The sequence below is a fragment of the Bos mutus genome, chromosome 17 (genome assembly GCF_027580195.1).
Source record: "Bos mutus isolate GX-2022 chromosome 17, NWIPB_WYAK_1.1, whole genome shotgun sequence".
Classification (NCBI taxonomy): Eukaryota; Metazoa; Chordata; class Mammalia; order Artiodactyla; family Bovidae; genus Bos; species Bos mutus.
The window spans coordinates 17053772-17072844 of record NC_091633.1 but is presented as its reverse complement, the minus strand read 5'-3'; positions in this window follow the sequence as shown (position 1 = coordinate 17072844).

The following is a 19073-nucleotide window of genomic DNA, read 5'->3' as shown; positions in this document are numbered from 1 at the left end:
ACTCAGGTCTCCATCACCTTTGTTACTACTTTGTTACTACTAAGAAAGCCCATCATCTTTCTTCCTTTTTTGGCCATGCAGCTTGAGGGATCTTAGTTCCTGGACCAGGGATTGAACCCCAGCCCTTGGCAGTGAAAGTGTGGAGTCCTAACCACTGGACCATCAGGGAATTCCCCCATTATCTTTCTTGATGGCAGCGATAACTATCTAGTCAGCCACTGAATATATGCACTCTCTGTCCCAGAGGTATCTCAAATGTATCAGGTCCCAAACTGAACACATTGCTTTTCTCTCCAAATTTACTGTGACTCCTATGTCCGTATTTGCACCACCATCCAACCGATTATGAATGGAGAAACCTGGTGGTCATCTGTGACTTTTTCCTCTCCCTTCATTCTCCACATCCAATCAATCACCAAATCCTGCTAACACCACCTCCCAAGTCTGTCCAAGGTCCAGTGCCTGCCCTCCATCCCCAATGCCCTTGACTTACTTCAGATCAGAGTCACTTGCCTGGAATTCTTTCACAGCTCCCTAAGGAGTCATCCTGTATCTCCTCTCTCCAGTCATTTTGCTGATATCCTGATCTGATCTGATCGTTCCCCATCACTGCCCAATCCTTGGAGCATTCCCCACTGTCTAAATTAACAGTGAGTCTTGAGGTGAGGAGTTTGTTAAAAGTATACCTTAATTTTTTTTGGCCACACAGAGCAGCATGTGAGATCTTAGTTTTCCGACCAGAGATCAAACCTTCACCCCTTGCAGACGAAGTAGAGTCTTAACCACTGGATCACCAGGGAAGGGTCGCACTGCAGAGACAAAGTTCACCAAATTAGAATCTCTGCAGATTCCTACCAAGTTCCTACCCAGGTCCCTGTCTGCCTAAACGTTTCTCTCAAATGATTCTGATACAGATTCAAGCTTAGGAACCACTGACTTAGGTCAGTGGTTTTCAGATCTGGCTGCACATTACAATGACCTGTGTTATGCTGTGCTTAGTCACTCAGTCATGTCTGATTCTGTGACCCCATGGACTATTGCCCACCAGGCTCCTCTGTCGGGGATTCTCCAGACAAGAATACTGCAGTGGGTTGCCAAGCCCTCCTCCAGGGGATCGTCCCAACCCAGGGATAGAACCCAGGTCTCCCCCATTGCAGGTGGATTCTTTACTGTCTGAGGCACCAGGGTAGCCCGTGAGTGCTGGAGTGGGTAACCCATCCCTTCTCCAGGTGATCTTCTCAACCTAGGAATCGACCCGGGGGCTCTTGCATTGAGGCAGATTCTTTACCAGCTGAGTGACCTGGAGAGTTTAAAAACTCAGGGTGCTAGAGCCTGCTCCAAACCACTTAAACTAGAATCCCTGTGGTTGGGGCCTAGGCATTCATAATTTTTAAAACTTCCCTTGATGAGTCTGATTTGTGACTACAGTCAGAATTACAGTCAGAATTGTGAACAACTAGTTTAAGAAATTCTTAAACTGCTAAAATAGTCCTTGAACAGTGGAGCTGAATGTTTACTGAAGTTAATAGGTCATTTTCTGTCTGGAATCTGACCTTATATGTTGCTGTTTTTTTATGTTGGGAAGAAGGGAAACTCATTCTTATTTTGACTGCTGTCACTGGGAAACTGCTTAGCAAGTCAGGTCATGCATTTTGATTCTGTGCTGGACACGATGATTATTAAGCTCTGGAACTGTCTTGAGTGCGCAGAGCTGAAGTCAGCTGACTTGTCATTTTGTGGCTTCATGTTAATCAGTGGGGCGATGGCCTTACTGCATCCCTGGTGATGCGTTGCACAGTTCTTCTGAATTCATGGGATAAAAATAAGGCACAGAAATTTAAAGGGGCTGCTTAAGGCTGGACATCTTGCAAGTGTCAAAACCAAGGATAGACCCTCTGAAGTCAGGTTATTCTACGTAGAGTGGCAAGCTGACAATATTTAGGCCCTCTGGGTATTTAGAATAAGTCCTGGATGACACAGACCCTTGTCTTCACCTACTACCCTTGTTTTCTCTCAAATTTTTCATTATGCAAGCTGAACTCATGGGCTAGATTTGTCACTTATTCGCTTGTCCACTTTGCTAACTTACACCTAATCTAACAGGAATAGGTTAAATTCTTATTATGAGATATAGGACCCAGAACTGAATTATACAGTTATTTTGACCTTCATACAAGGCTGTGGTGAGCTGCAACCAGGCACAACCAACCACCAACAACCAATTGTGTACATCTCCTCCCATCTGCGTATTCAATGGCATCACACTGATAACTTGAAACTGACCACAATGGGTGTACTTACATCACAGAAACTGGCAAACAGTTTTTTTTTTTTTTTTGAGGAGGGGTCTGTTTGTTATTTTTAACCTCTAGAGAGCCAGTTATTAAACATTTACAAAGACACCACGGCTAGATGAGCATCAAAACTTATCCAAATCCTTCCGGCTTTCACAAGTGGTGAAATCAACTAGCCAACATGATGAAAAAGATTGATTTTAAGGTCACCTTTTGCACATTCTTCATTAGGTGGAAACCCAGTTTTGAAGGCAGCCTACAAAACAGCAGCTTCAACACGGGATAATATTTCTTGCACATCACACTGGATGAGAAGGATGCTGATAATATTCAGAACTGGCAAACGTGAGGGGGATAAGATGCTCTCAGGCACTGGTGATGAGAGAGTCAATACCTATTACAATCTTTTTGAAGGGCAACTGGCCAAACTCTGTCTGAAGCCCTGAGATGTGCCAGCTTCCTGAGGTTATGCTAAGGAAAGAAAGGTGTTGTTGTTGTTGTTGTTTAGTTGTTCAGTCATGTCTGACTCTTTGCAACCCCAAGGACTGCAGCACGCCAGGCCTCCCTGTCCCTCACAATCTCCCAGAGTTACCCCAAATTCATGTCCATTAGAATTGGTGCCAATTTACCTTGATTCATGGACCTAACATTCCAAATTCCTAGGCAATACCGTTCCTTACAGCACCTGATTTTACTTCCATCACCAGACACATCCACTGCTGCTGCTGCTAAGTCACTTCAGAAGTGTCCGACTCTGTGCGACCCCATAGACGGCAGCCCACTAGGCTCCCCCGTCCCTGGGATTCTCCAGGCAAGAACACTGGAGTGGGTTGCCATTTCCTTCTCCAGACACATCCACCACTGAGCATAATTTCCGCTTTGGCCCAGCTGCTTCTTTCCTTCTGGAGCTATTAGCCATTGTCCTCTGCTCTTCCCCAGTAGCATATTGGACACTGTCCCACCTGGGGGACTCATCTTTTGGTGTCATATCTTTTTCCTTTTTATACAGTTCATAGGGTTCTCATGGAAAGCATACTGTTTTGCCATTCCCTCCTCCAGAGGACCACATTTTGTCAGAAGTCTCCACTATGACCCGTCCATATTGGGTGACCCTGCAAGGCATGGCTCATAGCTTCATTGAGTTACTCAAGCCCCTTCACAACAAGTCCATGACCCATGGAGAGGATTAAAGATGTAGGCAACAACATATGCTTGAAGATATTCACTGCAGCATTATTTACACCAGAGGTTCTCAACTCTGCTTGCATTTTAGATTCACTCGGGAGTTAAAGCCAATATATTAGTGGTTCTCAACCAAGTGTGGGGTTGCAGGGGAAGGCTAGAGGAGCGCTTTGCATGCAGGGGACAGGTGGCATTACCTGGAAATATTTTTGATTGTTACAATTGTGGAGGAATGGCATCTCAGGGGTAGAGACCAGGATGCTGGTAAACACCCAAGAGAGGACAGAGTATGTCCCTGCAACAAAGATTTGTCTAATCCAACAAGTCAGTAGTGCTGAGATTAAGAAACCCTGTGGGACACTGATGTCTGGGCCCCACCTCAGACCGACTACATCAAGATCTCTTGAGGGAGAACATTAGTATTTAAGAAAAACCAACAACCTCTCAGGTGATGCAACAGAGCAGAGCTGAGAACCTCCAATGTTTTCAGAAAATTGAAAACAACACATAATTAACACCAAGACACTAGTTACATGAATTTTGTTCCTTCCTAGCAACATACGATTTCCTTCCTAACAACATATGAGATTAGACAACAATGAGAAAAAGAGGAATGATGGAAAACCGCACAAAGGACATGAAAGGCAATTCTCAGGAAAAATAAACAAACAAGCAATAAATATCTATATATTGACATCTCTCTATGTACGTATGTGCTGTGCTTAGTCACCTAGTCGTGTTTGAGACCCCATAGGCTGTAGCCCGCCAGGCTCCTCTGTCCATGGGGATTCTCCAGGCTAGAATACTGCAGTGGGTTGCCATGCCCTCCTCCAGGGGATCTTCCTAACCCAGGGATTGAACCCAGGTCTCCCGCATTTCGGGCAGATCTTTACTGGCTGAGCCACCAAAGAAGGCCAAGACTACTGGAGTGGGTGGCCTATCCCTTCTCCAGGGGATCATCCTAACACAGGAATTGAACTGGGGCAGATAGACACATAGAAAGATAGGGAGAAGGCAATGTCAACCCACTCCAGTGTTCTTGCCTGGAGAATCCCAGGGACGGGGGAGCCTGGTGGGCTGCCGTCTGTGGGGTTGCACAGAGTCGGACACGACTGAAGTGACTTAGCAGCAGCACATAGAAAGATAGAGCAAGTTCACTAACAATTAGAGAAATGCAAATTAAAAACAACCATTAAGTATACTTTTTCATTTAACAGTTTAACAAATTTAAAAAAAAATGATGCTATCTAATACTGGCAAAGGGCTTCCCTAGTGTTTCAGACAGTGAAGAATCTGCCTGCAACGCAGGAGACCCTGGTTCAATCCCTGGGTCGGGAAGATTCCCCGGAGAAGGAAATGGCAACCCACTCCAGTATTCTTGCCTGGAGCAGTAACTAACACAACAACAACAATGTTGGCAAAAGGGTAGAGAAAGGGTAGAAAAATACGTTCAAAAACTCTCAGTGAAATTGGAAGCTAGTACATCCCTTTGGAGGGCAACTTGGTAGTATCTTACAAAATTTAAAATATGTTATTGATCCTAAAAATTTATAGATTTGCAATGTATAAAGAATTTATAAGTCAAAGGAGATATGCATACACTCACACACATATGTGGGCACTACTCTAAGCAGTTATATCTATGTATCTCTATCTATCTATCTATTTAATCTAACTGTCTATGTACTTGTCTATATACCCATCTATCTATGTATCTATTGAAAGAAGAAAAAGAGACAGAAGAGGGAGAGAGAAAGAGAGAGAATTTAATCATTGTGTAGAAACATCAAAGTACTAAGTATTACAAAAGTGTCCAAGTAGAGGTAGTTAAAAAAGCTACCACATATTTATGCAATAAACAATGCAGAACACCATGCAACTATGGAGAGATATCTAAAGCGTATTGTTATACTGTTAAATAATAAGTTGTTAAACCATAATGTAATGATTCCATTTATGTATATGTAAACATAGAATATTCTGGAAGGAATTGCCAGATACCTTTAGCAGTAGGAGAAGCTTTTTTTCTTTCCTAGTCCCCTGTACTATCTGAGTTTTGTTTTGTTTTGTTTTTCACCATGAGTGTGTATTTTAGATATTCAAATTTATTTAAATCTATTATAACCAATAAACATTTTTGTAGGAGAATGTTAAATAAATAATCATACCCATGATATGCCACTATGAAAAGTTCAACTCTAAAACAGTTTATGTGATGCAGACTCATTTTTAAAACATTCACAGAAAAAAGACTGGAAAGCTGATTGAAGTCTCACATTTTTCTGTGTGCTTCCTACTTTCCTCTGTTTTCCAAAATTTCTACACTGAGCTTGTGATTTTTCTGAGATTAGAACTTTTTTTTAAAGAAGGCTGCAATACATGTTATTTTTCTCCCCCAAAGTATGTGTACACCCAACTGCTAGGACATAGCACATAGCTCTAGCGTAGTAATGTACAAAAATCATTTGGCCGTGAGTACAATATTTTGCCTCATCCATGGTGAGGCGGCAAAGTAGATCAGCTGGCATGGTGACCGTGTCGGCCCTTTGTTAAAAACAGCATTTCCTCCCCACATGGCTCCAGAAGCACTTCATTTTTGGATCCACTCAACATGAAAAACATTTCTGCTGCAGAAAATCATTGTCATCTCAAGTTTCAAGAGAAGATAGTTTCTTCTCATGGGGTAGAGTGCTGATCTATCCACCCGAACCCTTCTTTCAACAATTCATAGGGTGCTGACTTATGTCTTGGGCATCATTTTAGAAGTTTGAGTCCCAGGGATAAAGGAGATATTCAAGGTCCCTGCTCTTAAGAAAATGACATATAGCTGGTAAACTGATGAACAAGATGGTTACAGAGAGTAAAAATGCCAGGATGGTGGGGGAGAAAAACTAAATCAGCCTGTAAGGGTGGCTAATTTTGGATTTTGCGGTCACCCATGTAGAAGAGTACATTTGTTTTGGAGTAAGTTCTCATTTTCGTCTCAGGTTCAAAGGATTTGTTAACAAAATAAGCCACTCATTCTAAACAAACAAATAATACCAGTATTTATTAGAGAATTATCTAGCTTACTTTCAATATACTAACATTAAAAGAGAAATAGAAACAGCAGAGGATACATCACTAAATTGGCTTTTGACAAACATCCAGACTTAGCACTGCGAAGTCCTGTGACATGGCACATCTGGAGTCCCATTTGGGAAAACCTCCCAGGCGGCACGTCCGCTCCATGGGTGAGACTTCAAAAACTGCAGCTTGAGTTCCTGCTTATAATCCCAGAATGCAAACTGATATCATCATCAATCCGTGAGCAAGTTGCAGCTCTGGCTTCATGTTAATGCTGTTTATTTTGTCTTGTAAGACTTGGAATGTTGTTACGCCCAGGGCTAGGTTGGCTTGACCCCCTCCCAGGGGTTCAACTATCTCATGATCCGTCCCCTATCTCATCTATGGTGCCGCATAGTACGTAGTCACTCACAGCCAGGGCAGTGTCCAGGCAGGTTAGAAGTAAGGTCAGAGGCCTGCTCTGCTTCATCTCTGAAGCCTAAACAAGACTAATTGGAACCAAGAAATAAACTATAAGATAGAGCTAGCCATCTGCAAAGCTGCTGACAGAGCCAAGCCAGAGGGAATGACAAGTACAAAGGCCCTGGTAGAAGTGTTAGTTGCTCAGTCATGTTCAACTTTGTGATCCTTGTGATCTTTGTGATCCCATGGACTGTACCCCACGAGGCTCCTCTGTCCATGGGATTCTCGGTAAGAATACTGGAGTGGGCTGCCATTTCCTTCTCTAGCAGATCTTCCTGACCCAGGGATCGAACCCAGATCTTCTGCATTGCAGGCAGATTCTTTACCATCTGAGCTACAGGGAAGCTTCCCGACAAAGGCCCTGGTGCAGGGACCAACCTGGCATATTTGAGAAAGGAAAAGGCCAGTGTGGTCTTCAAGAGGTAAGTCAGTGAGGAGTATAGGAGCAGGTGAGGTGGAGAAGGTAGACAGAGTTCAAGCAGAATCTTGAAATTTATTGATGAAGAGTTTGGATTTTAGAATTAAAAATGTAAAAACCAACAACAGTACAATAGCTTCATGTATGTATTATGTACCTGCTATGTTGCAGATACTGTTTTAAGCATTTTATAGGTATTATTTCATGTAATCATTACAATAACCCTGTGAGGTATCAATTATGATGAGCCTCATTTTTTCCCCAGAAGAAAAGAGAGTCACAGAGAGCTTAAATAACTGACTTCAGGTTACACAGGTAATAAGTAGCTGAGCTGAGATTTGAACTCTGGATGGACTCCTACCTCTATAAACTACCCTGTGAACCAGCTGTATGAACCCTACATCTAATGTGACCAGTAAACAAAAAGCTTGTTCCAAACCAATCCAGTCTTTGTAACTGTGAGATTGTCACAATAATTCATCTGAACAGTAGGAAAAATTTGCTTGCTTAAGAAAATATCAAATACATTCTACGTGCCACGTGAAGCATGCATCGTGCTTTTTATACGTTTCTATCGTTTGGTCTCCTCAAAGCCAGCATCTCAAAAAAAATCTGATAAACTTATTTTGAACATAACCTTATATAGTTGTGACTTCCTGCTTTAGAATTCCACATCATTGTGTCCCCATTCTCAGCCATCACTTAATAACGGTGACAAGGAGCAAAACAGCCAGGGGGCCAACACTTTTATACCAAGAGCAGAAGTAATAGAAATAATCTTTTCAAGTGATATAGCTTTTAACAGGTCTCCAAAGGCTTCCCTATCTGCTACTTAACTCGATCCTCCCAACAATCCCACAATGGGTGAAGCCCTTCTCTACTCTTTTCCAGTTGGATGTGCCCCTGCGACTTGCTTCGGATAATGGATTGTGAGCAGAAATGACAGCACATGTTGGTGGGGCTTCAAAGACCCAGTTTGTGATTCCCCACATCTTTTTCTTTGGCCATGACCACCAATGGCTTTCTAGATGCCGGCTGCTCCATCAGCCTGAATCCCTGGGTGACCATGATGAACGGAGCCCCTTGTCAACAGAAGATGGGCATTTAGTGTGTGCAAGAGATAAGCCTTTGCCATATTAAGCCATTGAGATTTTGAGTTTGTTGCCTTGGTGTAACCTAGCCCAGTGGTTCTTGAACTTGAGCAGGCAGCAGAATCAACGGAAGAGCTTATTAAATCACAAAATGCTGGCCCCTCCTTTAGGTTTGCTGATTCAGCACAGCTGGGGTGGAGCCTGATAATTTGCATTTCTAACAAGTTCCCAGGGGATGCTGCCGCTGCTGCTGCTGCTGCTGCTGCTGCTGCTGCAGGCACCACACTTGGGGAATCATGACCTCGCTTCTCCTTACCAAATCAACATTATCCCAGAGAAACCAAAGCCCGGGCAAAGCTTGTTAATTCCCTCATGTACGTGGGGAATGTTTACTAAACCTACAAAATGTAAAGTACTACCCTAGGTTCTGCATTATCAGTCACAAACAAAGCAGACACACTCCTTGCCCTCTCTTCTAAAAAACTAGTGATTTGCTCAAGGTTACACAGATAGTGGTGGAACTAGCTGTTGAATCTATGTCTTCTTACTCAAAATCCAGTACATAGTCCATGATGCAATACTGACAAACATGTCGTTTGCTCTTTATTACCTCTTTAATATTTTTTTTTTTTAAGGAGGTAACCCTTAGAGGTAATTCTCAGACTCCTTTTTTGTGGATGGAAACTCCAAACTTTGCAAGTTTGGAGAAGGAAGCTTCAGTGGGGCAAGGACTGTGAGGGGTCCTCAGCACCTCATGGAGACAGGAAAAAAAGGAAAACCTCCTCCATGGCAGCTGCAGAAAGAGAGCAGTGACTAAGGCAGTGCTGTAGATACTGTGATGCACTGTCCAGATCCCCCTTCAAGGATGAAGGACTTACTCCCCCGGCTGCCGGTCATTTTACTGGCTGGCAGTCCTCAGCTTTCAGCCCACTATGGGGACTGCCTTTCCAAAAGATACCCACTTCACCCAAGGTCATACCCATCCCTGGGAATCCTACACCCAGTAATGGATGGGGACAGAAAAGCTCTGAAGGACATCCCAGCTCCAGAGTTCTTCATGGTGGGTGTCAGACTTTGGGGTGACTGCATCATAGCTCAAGTTTCCCCAGTCTGGCTTTCTTTCCCTCCCTCTCCAAGGGTTAGGATCCCAAAAGTGAAAGTGTTAGTCACTCAATCATGTTGGACTCTGTGACACCATGGACTGTAGCCACCAGGCCCTTCTGTCCAAGGAATCCTCCAGGTAAGTAGGCAGCCTTTCCCTTCTCCAGGGGATCTTCCCAACCCAAGGATCAAACCCACACCTCCTGCATTACAGGCAGATTGTTTACCATCTGAGGCACCAGGAAAGTCCCAAGGCACTGTTTAATAAACACCCTTCAAGCTAATCTTCACCTGACTCTGCTTCCCAGTTATTCAACCTGCAACAGGGGATTTCATGGATGTCGGCTGTAGGGTGAGTAATCTGAACCTTCTCCTCCTCCCTTTCAAAAGCTTTGGTGAAATCAGCATTTCTCTTTCAGGCTTTAGTGAGACAGCATTTATAATGGGTTAAATGGTGTACCCCTGCCCCTTGAAATTCATGCCTACCTGGAACCTCAGAATGTGACCTTATTTGGAAATAGAGTCTTTGCAGATCTAACCAGTTAAGGATCTCAAGAGGGAATCATCCTGGACTTAGGCTGGACCCTAAATCCACAGACTGGCATCTTTATAGGGTGAGGAGAAGATACAGGGAGGCCCACACACAGAAGAAGGCCACATGAAGACAGAGACTGAGATTGGGGTGATGTGGCCACAAGCCAAGGAAAGTCTGGCACCACCAGAGGCTGCAAGAAGCAGGAAGAGTCCTCCCCTGGAGCCTTCAGAGAGAAGATGGCTCAGCAGACACCTCTATTTGGGACTTGCAGCCTCCAGGACTGTGACAGAATTAAATTCTATTGTTTAATCTCAGTGGCAGTACTTTGTTATGGCAGCTGTGAGATGAAAACATCTGCCATATCGATAAACAAGAAATGTCACAGTCATCAGCAATTTCTGGCCTCCACATGTGAATGAGGGCTCCCAACACTCTGATCCAGTGGACACTGTCATCCCCCACGGTGATTGCTAAGGGGCTGGGGGAATGCAAGAAGCAAGATGAGCAAGGAGACAGGATTGGCCCCAGAAAGCTGAGGTGAAGGGAGTGAATTCAGTGAGCCCAGAGGTTTGCATCTTTCCACATAGTATGTTCAATTCCTTAACTTGATAGCTGATCTTTGATGTTCAGGGTGCCTGTTCCCTTTATTGCAAACTTATATATAGCCTGACTTCCCCTCCTGCTTCCTTGGAGCAGTTTTCTCGGAGGTACTGAGACGCCTTCTCCCAGGCCTGGACTCCTAAACATTCCCACCAAATAAAATAACTCTCGACTTTCAGGTTGTGTCTATATTTTTTAGTCGACACAGCCTTAGGAAACTAACACAGTGTTCTATTTGGAAGAGTTTGATGAGGAAAATGAGAAAATGATAGCTGACCATCATATGAATGGAAATGAAATGACCAGTGCTGGGCATGGAGTAGGCATCCGATAAACGCTTGTTGAACTAAACTGAACCGAATGCTAATAAAGGGGAAGAATGTGTTTCTTTGGATAACTTCTTGATTTATTTTCTTTAGACTCTGGACATGTGGGCATCTGCTAATTTGCATACTTACTCATGGCATTTGATTCTACCCACGAAACTGTGGAAGGATCAGTATTCATTTTTGGACAATTCTAATAACTCCCTAAAAGTCAGTCACTAATGAGGTCCTTGCACTGTGTCACGTAATGCATGTCCTGCTCATTTAAACTAGATTTATAATTTTGAAATGCTTCTGGCCTTTTCTTTTTCTTATTTTTTTTGGGGGGACTGCTCCCTCAGAATTCTGGTTCTATTTTTAGGTGTCTAGGCTTCTCAAGTGGCACTAATGGTAAAGAACATGCCTGCCAATGCAGGAGACATAAGAGATGCGGGTTCAATCCCTGGGTCAGGAAGATCCCCTGGAGAAGGGAATGGCAGCCCACTCCAGTATTCTTGCCTGGAGAATCCCATGGACAGAGGAGCCTGGTGGGCTACAGTCCATGGGATTGCCAAGAGTCAGACACGACTGAAGTGACTTAGCACACACACACAGGCAGGTGGATAACATGTGATTTACAAAGGTTATTTAGGAGCTCTGCCAGCATCAAATGTAAGCACCCTTGATAATGCTTGTTTAAGCCATAGCTGAATCAATCACCTCCACATGTTTCAATTTGCTTTATCTGGAAAATGGAGCTCACACTTCCTTTTCACATGTTAGCAGCAGTGAGAGAATAAGATGAATTATCTGCTTGGCTCCCACAAGCTCGGCTGTTCCTCTGGTCACTTTCGGAAGTACCAAATTATTTCTGAATCCTGCAGGTTGAGATGGCCAGGGGTGGAAAATAAATGATCTTCTGAGCTTAATATGGATTTTAACAGCCCAGAATGAGCCCCAAGACACTTGCTCTGTTTGTTCTTGCCAAATTCTTCACACTTAGAGACCTAGACTATAGGAAAAACTTTCAAAGACTAAATTGCAAAGAAAATTTCCATTCAATTGCAAATTGCTTTTCTTGCTTACATAGGACACTCTAAAAGATGCTATTGGAGGATGCAGACATATGGTATCTATAACTGAAGGGGCTCAAGGAGGATCTATGAATACCCCTTAAAGTGCCAAGAGAGACTATAGAGCTTGCTTTGGGAGTTGGGTCCTCTTCAATGATACACAGCTTAAAGTTCCTCCATCTGTTACCCTCTAAAGAAGTAGCAGGTTATTCTTATAAGAGATAGTTGTTGGTGAGGATGCTTTTGATTGCAGCTAACTCCAGATGGCTTAAAAAACACTGAAAATTTATTATCTATTTGCTCACATAACTGAAGTCTATATGTAGTCTTCAGCTTCAGGTAAGGCTTGATCCAGTGGCTTACAGAATGTCACCAAGAATGTCATGTCTTTCTTTCTGCATCTCCTTTCTAACTCCTACAGTCATCATTTCCAATCTTCCCAGTAGTCCTATGGCTGTTCTGGATTCTGCTACTTTTAGTACATCTCATATCTTCATGCCACACCATTCAGGTAAGAGGAAAATAGATCTTACGTGAGTCTTGTTGTAGGGCTTGGCAACTGGAGGATGAGAGGTCACGTGGAGGAGCACTCACTACCAAATATTGAGTGAGACCATCTTGAGTCTTCTATCCAGGCCAAGCCAACTTTCTAACTGAAGGTAGCCATGTGGATGAGCCCAGGTGAGACCAGCAGATCTGTCCAGGTAACTAACCCACAGAATAATTATGAGAAATTATAAATCACTGTGGTTTTAAACTTCTAAGGTTGCAGTTGTTTGTTTCATAGCAATAGAAAAACTGAAACACTCCCCCTCCCAGAGTTGGATAGGAAGGATCTGTCGAGAGGTGGGGGAGGGCTCCAGGAAGCCCTTTGTCTTCCTCAGTTGCATCCTGGATTTTCTGTCTCACCAAGCACCTACAGTCAGGGAGAAGTAATTCTTCAAAATGCAAGCAGGAAGCTGTTTGGAAGCAAGAAATGTATACCCGGCAGTCAAAAAACAACAAACATCCACTCTATTTTCCTTTGTGTTTCTTATAAGCAGAGCTGAATAACTCAAAATACCTACTACATGTGTATTAGGTATGCCTCAAGCACATACTTTGGAGTAAGTCCCATCAGGCTGGACTCATCTGAATTAAATAGACAGAGACTACAGCCTGTGCCATCTGCAATCCTTTATTTCTTCTCTTGGCCCAATTTGAGAACAAATGCATACACACCGAACCACAGGAGAACTACTGATTTAGAACAAATTAAATAAAGCAGCGTGTAGGATGTCAACGCTGAGAGCTCCAAGACAGGACCCACACACCTTCTCCGAGTAAGGAAGACAGGATTGACCATGTACTCGACCACTAAATACCTCTAGGTCAGAAGCACGATTGGAACAAATTTATTAAGTAAACCCTAATATATGATTCTTACCCAGAGCGATATTGCCTCCCAGGGGACTCTTGGCAATGTCTGGAGACAACTTTAGCAATCACAACTGGGGGCTAGTGGTGGGCGTGCTAGGGGCCTTGAGCGGGTGAAGACCAGGGCTGCTGTTCAACATCCCACGATGCATAGGACACCCTCCCTCCAACCCAACAAAGAATCACCTGGCCTAAAATATCAACAGTGCTGAGGTTCTGTTTTTGGTGTGTTTTTTTTTGGCTGGATCACATGGCTTGCGGCATCTGTTTTTGGATTAGGGATCAAACCCAGGCAGTGAAAGCATGGAGTCCTAATCACTGGCCTGCCAGGAAATTCCCAAAGGTGCTGAGGTTGAGGAACCCCGATTTAAGGAAAATAGAATTACTAGATAGTCCATGAGTTGTAAGCACCTCCCTGGGCCTGAAAATAGTCACAAATATCAACAAAGCCCTGTTATTTAACATAGAACTGTCTGACATCTTATGATGCTCTAAAGCCTTACTTCTCACCAGCAAACTCACTCCTAGGCATTTACTCAAGAGAAATGAAAACATACTTTCACAAAGAGACTTGCACATGAATGTTTAGAGCAGCATTATTCATAATAGCCAAAACGTGAAAGCAACCCCCAAACTGGTGAATGGATAAACAAAATATGGTCTGCTCATACTACTGAGCAATACAAAGAAATGGAGTGATGACACCTGCTGCAACCTGGGTGAACCCCCAAACCATTATATTCTCTGAAAGAAGCCAGACACAAAAGACCATGTACTGCAACATTTCATTTATAGGAAATACCCAGAAAAGGCAAATTATAAAACCAGAAAGTAGATCAGTTGCCTGGGGCCGGGGGTAGGAACAGGGATTAACTGTAAAAGCGGTGATATTGTTGGGGTGATGAAAACATTCCTAAACTGGGTTATAAGAATGGTGGCACAGAATGATAAACTTACCAAAAAGTATTGAACCATACACTCAGAACAGGTGAATTTTATGATCTGTAATCATACCTCAATAAAACCTGGCTATTCACAATGTGTCCGTGAACCAGCAGCATCAGCATTACTTGGCATCAGCTCCTTAGAAAAGCAAAGTCTTAGGTCTCAGACCAGACCTGCTGATTCAGAGTCTACATTTTTAAGACCCCTACATGACTGATACACATATTGAAGTTTAAGAAGTACTGCTTTTAAACTGGGACTTGGCCAAAATGTACAGAACCCAAACCTATCCAAGTATAACTTTGGGCCAAAAAAATAAATTTATAAAAAAAAAAAAGGCTCCAGTCCACATGAAATGGAGCAGGACCCTACGGTCCTTGCCCAGCCCCACCCCCCAACACACATGTCTCCTGCCTGCCTTTTGTCTGTGGAAAACTTTAGCCGAAGAATAAGTTTAATCAGAGCAGCGAGAAAATGCAGAAACAAAGAAAAGCAGTCAAAGGAGACCAAATAATAAGTGTAGTTATTAAGCAAAGTCTAGGACCTTTAGTTCCTTTTCAAGTGCTATAGGTCATATTCTGAGCCATAGCCTGTGTGGGCATGGTCAGTTGCGAAGTCGTGTTCAACTCTTTGTGACCCCATGGACTGTAGCCCGCCAGGCTCCTCTGTTCATGGGATTTCCCAGGCAAGAACACTGGAGTAGCCATTTCCTTCTCCAGGGGATCTTTCTGACCCAGGGTTCGAAACTGCGTCTCCTGAATAGGTAGACAGATTCTTTACCACTGAGCCACTTGAGAAGCCCCCATATCCTGTAAGCTGCCTTATAGATACCAAAACCCCTTAACCTAATATAGAAGTTACCCAGAAGTTACATGATACCCAGACTGTAGCCATGACATAAGCTACCTCAATTCTGAGAAATGGCCTCAAGGAAATGGGAGCAAACTGACATTGGAACTAAGATGAACTGTAACTAAAACAATCAAAATGATAGTGGTCAGACCACCAATGACCAATTTCAAGTTGACTCTCAGAGCTCACTGTACTGTATCTATATGTCACCTTCTCCTTCAGTCTGTAAAATCTCTTGCCACCAATTGTCAGTGGAGGCGGGGAGTCAGACCTTGTACAGGCAGTCATCTTCCCTCTTCCCTCCCCCTCCCTCCCATCCACCCCCCTCCCTGGTTGCCAGCACTCAAAATAAAGCACATTTTCCTTTCCAACCTTGCCTCTTTATTGACTTTTGAGCAGCGAGCAGCCAGATCCCCCTTTCAGCTACACATATACTGACAGGATGTTGCAGTATTGCTTGCCAGTCCCAGCAATATGTAGAAAGACAGCATCTCTGATGACATTTAAGCTTAAAGAAGATTGGCCATTGGGTTTATACTTGGAAAATAACAGCTACTAATGCATATTTGTTGTTGTTGTTGTTTAGTCTTGAAGTCATGTCTGACTCTTTTGCTCTCTATGGACTCTAGCCTGCCAGGCTCCTCTGTCCATGGAATTTTCCAGGCAGGAATACTGGAGTGGATTGCGATTCCTTTCTCCAGGTGATCTTCCTGATCCAGGGATCAAATCCACATCTCCTACATCTGTGTCTCTTGCATTGGCAGGCAGGTTCTTTACCACTGAGCTACCAGGGAAGCCCTACTAATGCATATCAGTTCAGTTCAGTTCAGTCGCTCAGTCATGTCTCACTCTTTGCGACCCCATGGACTGCAGCACGCCAGGCTTCCCTGTGTATCACAAATTCCCAGAGTTTACTCAAACTCATGTCCATTGAGTCAGTGATGTCATCCAACCATCTCATACTCTGTTATCCCCTTCTCCTCCTGCGTTCAATCTTTCCCAGCATCAGGGTCTTTTCAAATGAGTCAGCTCTTCGCATCAGGTGGCCAAAGTATTGGAGCTTCAGCTTCAGCATCAGTCCTTCCAATGAATATTCAGGACTGATTTTCTTTAGGATGGACTGGTTGGATCTCCTTGCAGTCCAAGGGACTCTCAAGAGTCTTCTCCAACACCACAGTTCAAAAGCATCAATTCTTTAGCTTTCTTTATCGTCCAACTCTCACATCCATACATGACCACTGGAAAAACCATAGCTTTGACCAGACGGACCTTTGTTGGCAAAGTAATGTCTCTGCTTTTTAATATGCTGTCTAGGTTGGTCATTAGCTTTTCTTCCAAGGACCAAGCGTTTTTTAATTTCATGGCTGCAGTCACCATCTGCAGTGATTTTGGAGCCCTCACCCCAAAATAAAACCTGTCACTGTTTCCACTGTTTCCCCATCTGTTTGCCATGAAGTGATGGGACCAGATGCCATGATCTTCATTTTCTGAATGTTGAGTTTTAAGCCAATTTTTTCACTCTCCTCTTTCACTTTCATCAAGAGGCTCTTTAGTTCTTCTTTGCTTTCTGCCATAAGGGTGGTGTCATCTGCATATCTGAGGTTATTGATATTTCTCCTGGCAATCTTGATTCCAGCTTGTGCTTCACTAATTCATATAGAACATTTTTAATGTACCAGGCACTATGCTGTGTTTGCCTAGCATTTTGTTTTCTCCCTACAACAATCCTGTGAGGTTCAGTTCAGTTCAGTCGCTCAGTTGTGTCCGACTCTTTGCGACCCTATGAATTGCAGCATGCCAGGCCTCCCTGTCCATCACCAATTCCCAGAGTTCACTCAAACTCACGTCCATCGAGTCGGTGGTGCCATCCAGCCATCTCATCCTCTGTCGTCCCCTTCTCCTCCTGCCCCCAATCCCTTCCAGCATCAGAGTATTTTCCAATGACTCAACTCTTTGCATGAGGTGGCCAAAGTATTGGAGCTTCAGCTTCAGCATCAGTCCTTCCAATGAATATTCAGGACTGATCTCCTTTAGGATGGACTGGTTGGATGTCCTTGCAGTTCAAGGGACTCTCAAGAGTATTCTCCAACACCACAGTCCAAAAGCATCAATTCTTCGGTGCTCAGCTTTCTTCACAGTCCAAGTCTCACATCCATACATGACCACAGGAAAAACCATAGCCTTGACTAGATGGACCTTTGTTGGCAAAGTAATGTCTCTGCTTTTCAATATGTTATCTAGGTTGGTCATAACTTTCCTTCCAAGGAGTAAGCGTCTTTTAATTTCATGGCTACAATCACCATCCACAGTGATTTTGGAGCCCCCAAAAATAAAGTCTGACACTGTTTTCCCATCTATTTCCCATGAAGTGATGGGACCAGATACCATGATCTTCATTTTCTGACTGTTGAGCTTTAAGCCAACTTTTTCACTCTCCTCTGTCACTTTCATCAAGAGGCTTTTTAGTTCCTCTTCACTTTCTGCCATAAGGTTGGTGTCATCTGCATATCTGAGGTTATTGAGATTTCTCCCGGCAATCTTGATTCCAGCTTGTGTTTCTTCCAGTCCAGTGTTTCTCATGATGTACTCTGCATATAAGTTAAATAAGCAGGGTGACAATATACAGCCTTGATGTACTCCTTTTCCTATTTAGAACCAGTCTGTTGTTCCATGTCCAGTTCTAACTGTTGCTTCCTGACCTGCATATAGGTTTCTCAAGAGGCAGGTCAGGTGGTCTGGTATTCCCATCTAGGTACTCTATATGAGCTCCATTTTATAGATGATGAAACCGAGGCGCTGGGAGATGAATTGATTTGTTCAGAGCCACGCAGCTTGTAAGATCCCACCATTACACAAGCCTGGGCAAATGCAGGGGAAATCATTCATGTGGACTGCAGCGCTGGAATTTTCCTCCAGGTGGCGCAATTCACATTGCATTCTACATGCACATGCTGTCCAAGCTTGTGCTTTTTTACTCATTATTCTGTGCTGACTCCACATGCCCCTTCTGGATGCACTAATTAGGCCAATTTGAGAGAAAGAGGATACAGAATAATGACTTAGCCCTTGGAAGTGATTTGACTTAGCAAAATAGCGTGACAATAGCCATCAGGGCTGCGCTGAGGAGCTGTAGTCTTGGGAGTCATCCACAGCCGGGAGCTCAGGCAGGGGGTGGGGCCCAGGCAGCAAGCGTGAGATGGAATCCCGCAGCTGCAGCAGGGGACCCAGGCAAGGCTGTGTGTCAGTCTAGGCTGGCTTGCAGGGACTAGGAAGGCAGGAACTTTAGAAGGCAAAAAAGAAGGGAAGTGGTGAAGCCTGGGTGGCTGACTGGAAGCTAGAAAATGCACTGATGGAGCCAGACAGCATCAAGTCTGCGTACTTTTGCAGCAAACTTGGGCATCTCTCTCCCAGACTGGTTTGATGGGTGCCAGCCCCAGGAGTATCCACTAATGGGAGCAGCTAAGAGGGTGATCTCGTGAGATACCACTGACATAAAGCTTCACCTTCAGCATTAGACCTTCCAATGAGCATTCAGGGTTGAATTCCTAGGCCTTGACAATAATAGGAATCCATATTTGCACTTCATTGGAGAACATGCCAGAGACTCAAATGCTTTCCTTCCAGGTTTCTCATCCACAGGATCACCATGATCTCAGAAACTTGAATCACAGGGCCATTCTGCACAGATGTCTTCTCTTTATATAGCTGTTTGAGAGGCTTATTAGCGTGTTTG